A 7,656-nucleotide genomic window follows, 5' to 3' on the forward strand; every position below is an offset into this window, starting at 1 on the left:
TGACCAAAGAAGGCGGGAGGGAGTAGCGACACAGAGATCATTCCTTACTGTACATCTGGAAGGAGAAACTCCAAGTGAGTAGATGCCTTCTCTGAACTAACAGATTTCCCATAATCTTGCATGTATCTAGCTATGAGCCTAAGACGTAGTAAGTGGGGGCCAAGAACTCAGGTCTGTTTAAAAGAACTAAATAATGCCGGGCGGTGGTGGCGCACGCCTTTAATCCCAGCACTCGGGAGGCAGAGGCAGGCGGATCTCTGTGAGTTCGAGGCCAGCCTGGTCTACAAGAGCTAGTTCCAGGACAGGCTCTAAAAAAGCTGCAGAGAAACCCTGTCTCGAAAAACCAAAAAAAGAAAAAAGAAAAAAAAAAGAACTAAATAATGAACATCAATTTCATGACAAACACTATGTCCTTTTTATCTCTGTAACCCTAAACACCTAACACAATACTTGCCGTGCTTGTGTGTGTGTGTGTGTGTGTGTGTGTGTGTGTGTAGAGGAGAGAGAGATTTAATGTACACAGATGCAACTCATATTTGCAACAAGTTCTGCTTACTAAGTTGCTCCTGGAATGTCTCTCAATGGATTTGATCAAATATCTGAAATATAAAATATAAAGATAACACAAATGAGATCCGCTTATAAAGAAATCGATGGCACACAGTGTTCTACTGGAAGTGCCCAGCTTATTCCTGAAAACTGTCACAAAAACTAAATATATGTGGTCAATTGCAACACACATATATAAAATGTGCAATGATAATAACGTTACTTGTTTTCTTTTTCTAAATCAAGACTAGCAATATGCACTAAGGAAGTTAAAACCTAATCTTTTAACTAGGGGTTCTCAACTTTTTCCTGGAAAGTAGGGTATGTGTATGTTGCAGGGGAGTCTATACAGAATAGATAATCGGGGGGAAAGGCACCTGGCCCTCAGGGTTGGCCTTTCTGATCTTTGTTATACACCATGTAAGAGATTAAAGATTGTCTATCTCCTCTGCAAGGGCTCTCCTTGATTGGCCTGGCCCTCAGGGTTGGCCTTTCTGATCTTTGTTGTACACCATGTAAGAGATTAAAGATTGTCTATCTCCTCTGCAAGGGCTCTCCTTGATTGGTTGTTTCTTTTGTTCTTTAACTCCATGTGTTTCTAAAGGGGTGGTTAGGCTGTCTAAAGCTCCACCCCGCCTATCAAATGCATCTTATTCCCACTGTTTCCCCATGAATCATAGGGCCTTCCAGTATGACTTAACTGTGTCGCACTGTACATCTTCACCACAGCCTTGGTCCTGAACATACAACATTAACACTTGGCACTCTACATGGATTATAAAATACCAGCAAATGCTGCTTGGAACCTCTTGGCTCAGATTTTAGGCTATTTTTTTTGTGTTATGAATTTCAGTGGTCTTACTGTAGACATAAAATTATCTGTTCTTATAGACACATAGTACTTTAATTAGAGAAAACAAAAGCTTTTAATATTTTTGCTACTGTTGTGTAAACATCAAATTAGTATATCTTTGGATTTCATTATGTTAGAATGTTTGGTTTGAAATATTGCTGCTTGAGATGCTGACAAGTTTTAAAACAAATGATCAGTGAGTTTTGGCTTCGATTAGAACAATTTCTGAAGCGGTTCTAAACATGATGTATTTGTTTGTTAATTTGTTTTTGAGATAGAGTCTCTACACACAGCCCCCAAAATCCCAGGACTCACTTTGTAGACCAGGCTCGCCTGAATTCAGATATTCACCTGTTTCTGCCTCCCAAGCGCTGGGGTTAAAGTTGTGCACCAGTATGCCTGGTTCGGACTGCATTTTTGTGAAGCAACATTCTCAGCATTGATGACTGTAAAGTCAAAATTTCAACTGAAGACAAGGAGGACCATATTCTTGGTGCTATTGTATCATCAAATATCCAGCAAAGATTTAATTCCTTATGTAAAAAAATAAACACTGTCTAGTTGTGGGTCTCTGTATTAATTCGCATCTATTGCAAGAACACACTTTTCCAGTGAGGGCTGAGGCACTGATCTGTTTGCTTAGCAACATATCAGCAGTCATTTTGTTGCTATGTCCATTTACCAGGATAATAGTAGTAGGTTTTCCCCTAGGCCCATGACCTCTCTAGTCTCAGGTTCTTGTCCTCATGAACAGTGCCAGGAATGGCTGCTATCTCATGGAGTGGGCTTTAACCCCAATTTAAAAAAATGGTTTGGTTACTCCCATAACATTTGTGCCACTAGTTCACAATGGATTAATCTTGCAGACAGGTCATATAAGGTTTGTAGTTAGGCGAAACTGATGGTTACTTTTCTCTTCCAGTATCGCACGTAATACTTTCCAGCACTGTAAATGCTAGTCAGGAGGGCTAAAGCTTCTATCTGGGTAATAGTTTAATTTCTCCATATTTGAAGACATAAGTATGTGTTCTCTTCATGTCTTACCAGGATGTTATAGAGGTGGCCAATATTATTAGCTATAGCACATGGTGTTTGAGGGGATCTATATGACCCCTTTTGTCAATGACTTAAAAAGGTGCAACCCAGCTTTGCAGACATCACTGTTTGCTGCTGCTATGGTCAACCCCACTGTATTCTGTGATATCATGTAGGCTGTGTTTTCTTTGAGCTGTTTGCAAAGTTCCAGAGACAGCAGGATATTTTCATACTCTGAGCTCTGGAGAGCAAGGGTTTGGGTGTAAGGGTTTCTCCTATCACAGACTCATTCCAGGACTCATGTAGCAGGGTAGTGACTTCATATGCCAGAATGGCACTGGTGGCAGGTCCACCAATAGGGAGAAAATTGGGGATTAGAACTTTATCCTGAAGTATACAGGTCCTGGCATCTTGTCCATGGCAAATGTTAGACCAAACACAAATGGTTGCCAGCTTTTTTATCTGCACTGCCAAGACTGAGTGGCTGGATGGCAAACATGTGGTGTTTGGGAAGGCGAAAGAAGACGTGATCATCGTGGAAGCCATGCAGTGTTTTGAGTCAAGAAATGGCAAGACCACAAAGAAGATCACCATTTCCGACTGTGGGTAGCTGTAGTTCTTTTACCTTGTGGGCATCTTATCCACCAGACCATTCCTTATGTGGCTCAGGAGAGCACCCCCACCCTATCTGCTCACAATATCCTGTAATCTCTGCTCTCACTGAACTTCTTTGGGTTCTCTGTTTTCCTCATCCCCTTGTAGAGTTAATTATTATGAATAAAAACTAAATTAAAAAAATGCAACTGATACCTGGTACTGGGGTCTTATTTTATAACATATGATATCTGGTTGAATAGTAGTAGGTTTCCATAAGGCGTTCAAGAGGCCTTGTGTGTTAATTGTCTATATTCCCTCTTTAAATCTGCCCTCCTATCTTCCTCCCCATTTAATCCTATTTTAGTTTCCCACTTATCCCTTTAGAACCCTGAGTTCTATTTCCCCTTGTGCATGTTCAGTAGGCTAATATTTATACGTAGGTGCACATGTACACATATGCACAATGCACATCCATGTGAAAGCAACACGTCAAATTTGGCTTTGTCCCTCAGGAGCCATTCATCATGTTGTTTTCGTTTCATTTTGTTTTGTTTTGTTTTTGAGACAGAGTCTCTCCTTGACCTGTAGTTTGCTGATTAGGCTAGGCAGGACTGACCTGGGAGGACCAGGGATCTGAACTGAGATTACAGATGTTTTCTATCGTGTCCAAAGTTTTCAAACATGTGTTCTGTGGATCCTTGTACTTATGTGGCAGGCATTTTAGAGGCAGTGGTATCCCTCTGGGCCATAACTAACATTTTTTTTTTTTGGAGAATGAAGCTGAGACTCAAAAAGATTAATTATTTTCTCCAGGTTCTGCAGTGAGTGAGATAGCTTTTTTCCCAAATTCTATGCTTCTTCTAGGTATGGGAACTCAAATAGTGAAGGCAAAAAAGCCAACCAACATTAAAATTGGAAGCTCTTGTCATGGGAATTTCTTCCCTGCAGGAATATGCATAGATTCCAAATAGAGTTACAAAATTTTTAAGGGTTTATACTAACCAGTTTGAGGGTTTTATAGACTAATAATCTGTCAACATCTGCACAAACAGCAACAGGGCCCTCGCCTGCAAATAAAATAATAACTATTTTCTCAATTAGGAAAAAAGTATATTATCTCAAAGTAACACAGTCTGTTAAATTCAGTGTGATTAGTTGATGTGGGATACCCTCTGTATGCTATAAATATGTTTTATTACCATTGGTTAATAAAGAAGCTGCTTTGGCCTATGGCAGGGCAGAATAGAGCTAGGTGGGGAAAACAAAAATGAATGCAGGGAGAAAGAAGGCAGAGTCAGGGACATGCCATGGAGCTGCCAAAGGAGAAGGATGCAAGAACATTTATGGTGATACATAGATGAATAGAAATGGGTTAATTTAAGATGTAAGAGTTAGCTAGCAGTATGCCTGAACCATTGACAAAACAGTATTGTAATTAATATGGTTTTGTGTGATTTTTTTGGGTCTAGGCAACGGGAAAACAAAGAGCAGTCTCTGATTGCAGCTAGTATTATGGAGAGCCCAGGAAACTGCTCTTATACTTCTCTATTCAGTTTTTGGCAGATGCGTGTGTATGAGTGTGTCTGTGAGTGTTTGCACATTGATCAGCATACAAGTAGGCATTCAGTTCAGAACAAGGCTTCAGTACCAATGGCAAGTTACACCCATTATTATCTTATCTGATACCATTATTGACTACATCTACCTCAAGTAGCTTAGTCTAACATTACAGCTACAAGCCACAATCTAAGCATCACATAAGCGGACAGAATTATTGACGGAGTCTTGGTTCTTTCATGACAGCATCAGCAGCAATAACATCAAAGACAAAAACAAGTACCGACGCAAGCCAAGCTTAGGAAATATGACTTCGTGAAGAAATCACAATGATATCTCATCTTTAGGCCAAAGTTACTCTTTGCAAATGAAGAAATGAACCGTCTTACTAAACTTGAACCCCTAAAACGAGCATGAAATAGTATTTTCCCCTGTCACTGATATGATAGAAATTTTCTTTCCTTTCCGCTGACCAGTGCAGTTTGCTCTGCCCTCTGCATTCACATCTGTAATTTGGGGAGAAACATTCCTAGCAGCCCCTACTCAAAGCCTGGCACCCATCCCTTCCACTGCGTCCTCTTCTACTCAAATGCTAATGGGTTTTAGCTGGTTTGTTCTTCAGTACTGGAGCTCGAATCCCAGGCCTTACACTTGCCTCACCAGCTCTTACCAGCTATGTCCCAGGTAGTTTTCTTTTGTTTCGTTTTTTTTTTTTAACATTTTCTTTTGAAACAGATTCTAGATAAATTATCCAGGCTGGCCTTGAACTCGTTCTGTATTGTCTGGCCTTTAACTTGACTTCTCTTCCTGCAGTTCCCTGAGAAGTAGAGACAACAGCCTTGTACCAACAGACATGGCTCCAGCCATTTTCTTCCTTGCCTTTCTTTTTGTGTGCATATCTATGTGCGTGTGAGGTATGTACGTATACCATGTGTGCTTTCCTGGACTGCAGGGAACAGAAGTTGATGTCAGCTGACTTCCTCAATCAATATTATTTTCTGAGACAAAAATCTCTCAGTGAACCCAGAAATGGACATTTTTGGGCTAAACGTAAACGCTAATGAATGCTAAAACAAGCATCTTTCACCCCCCTCTACTGGGATTATAGAAGTGTGTCACAGCCCTGGTTTCCCGTGAGTGCTGGGGATCTGAACTCCGGGCCTCATCCTTGCATACCAAATACTCCACCACCTGAATTATCTACTCAGCCCTAAATACTTGTTTTACAATGCAGCTTCCTCCCTGGCTGCATCCTGTAAGGTCTGCGTCCAATCTGAAGTCTAGGGGCATTCTTCTCTCCACCTTAAAAGGGCTGCCTTCTAGTCTAGAACAACTGCTGGGTTTCTCTGTACTATCCTGGCCCATTTTTAAACTTAAGATTCAACTTAATGTACACTCCAGCAGCTGCAAGGGATCCACAATGTCTTAGAATCATAGCACTCTAATCCCAAAGCTTCTTATGGTACAGCTTCAATTACCACCACCACCACCCTCAGCTTTTCTTCCTTCTGTCTTGTCTCAATTCATATCTTGTTTACTCTGAAGTGTGATTCACTGTATTCTAACCATATTTCTTGGTTTATAAACATGAATCTTCACCAATCTGTCCTATGCACACTCTCTGGATAACCTGGCACTATGGGTACACCACCCCTGTTTTGGCCCCCAATAGCATTACCTCCTTTGCCCTTCTTTGGGGAACATCCTTTTTCCATCCATGACTACCTTCTGCAAATACAGGCCAAGCAATCTAGAGTTCACACCTCAGTCATACTCCTGGTGACCTTCCGCTGCCCCAGGTTTCTCAAGGCCAGACACCAGACGATGGGGGCTGAGCCCTGGATGTGGATCCCAAAGAGGTTCCTCAAACAAGCCAGCCCTAATCTGATGGGCTTTCCTCTCCTGCTTCTCCTGAGGAGCCAGAGTGACAGGTCCCTAAACCCCATTCTACTTAATGGGTGACACTGACGCTTCCCCACATGGTCCCTATAGAAGTGAGTGTACTTCCTTGATACTATAACACATATGCTTTCAGTAACAATGTTTCCCTCATGTCTTGTAATGTTTCAAGTTTTCTAATAGACTATACTTTAAAACATTCCAGACATAGATGGCAACTCAAAGGTAGATCCAGTTACTGAGCATGTGCAAGCCATTGGTATGGTGATACACACCTATAATTCCAGTATTAGAAAGGGAGTCATGAGTTCAAGCTTAGCATGGCTTACACAGTCAGTTATGCATGAGCCTAAGCTACCTAAGAAGATCCTTTGCAAACAAATGGAAAAGCAATGACCAGATTCAACTAACACAAAATCAGGAGGTATTACCACAAAACGTCAGGCAGTCTGGGCTCTGTAGGAACATTCCTGTGTGGTAGCAATTAAATTCTCATGTGCAAATTTTTTTAGCTGAACATTCCTTTATATTTTATAACACTCACCTCATTTCTATAAAAAGTCTTATACCCTACAGCTGGTGGGAAGGGAATGGCCTGAGCTTGCTTCCCCTTATCAAGCTCTGTCCCATACCATCATTTAACAGGAAGTACTGCCGTTTTCCATAGTCTTTCGGGGGCGCTGGAGATTGAACTCAGGGCCTCACACATGATGGACAATTTCACAACTGCCACCCTCTTGCAACTTCTTATTTTTGGAGTGGGAAATCACCAAACTGTCCAGCCTGGCCTGAGCTTGTTATCTTCTTGATTATTGGGGCTCACAGCCTACCTCACTAACTGCACCTTAGGTTTTTTTAATATAATTTTAATATAAAATATCTGGACTATTTCCTTCAGCTTTTATAAAACTATACACACTATATTGTAAATCACTGCAATGGCTATTTCTGATCTCTCTGCAAATTTTAAGATTCTATTTAGAATACAGCAGTCATCCAATTCACATCACTTAGCAGCATTTACAACTAACTGAGATATTGACTGAGAACTTATGTGTGAGGTTCTTGATTGAATTAGGGACAGGAAGATGAAAGGAGAACGAACGGGTAGTATTGGGATGTCCTAGGGGAACACTGGGAAGTAACTGGACCCTTTGTATTTACAG

The sequence above is a fragment of the Arvicola amphibius genome, chromosome 2 (genome assembly GCF_903992535.2).
Source record: "Arvicola amphibius chromosome 2, mArvAmp1.2, whole genome shotgun sequence".
NCBI classification, from domain to species: Eukaryota; Metazoa; Chordata; class Mammalia; order Rodentia; family Cricetidae; genus Arvicola; species Arvicola amphibius.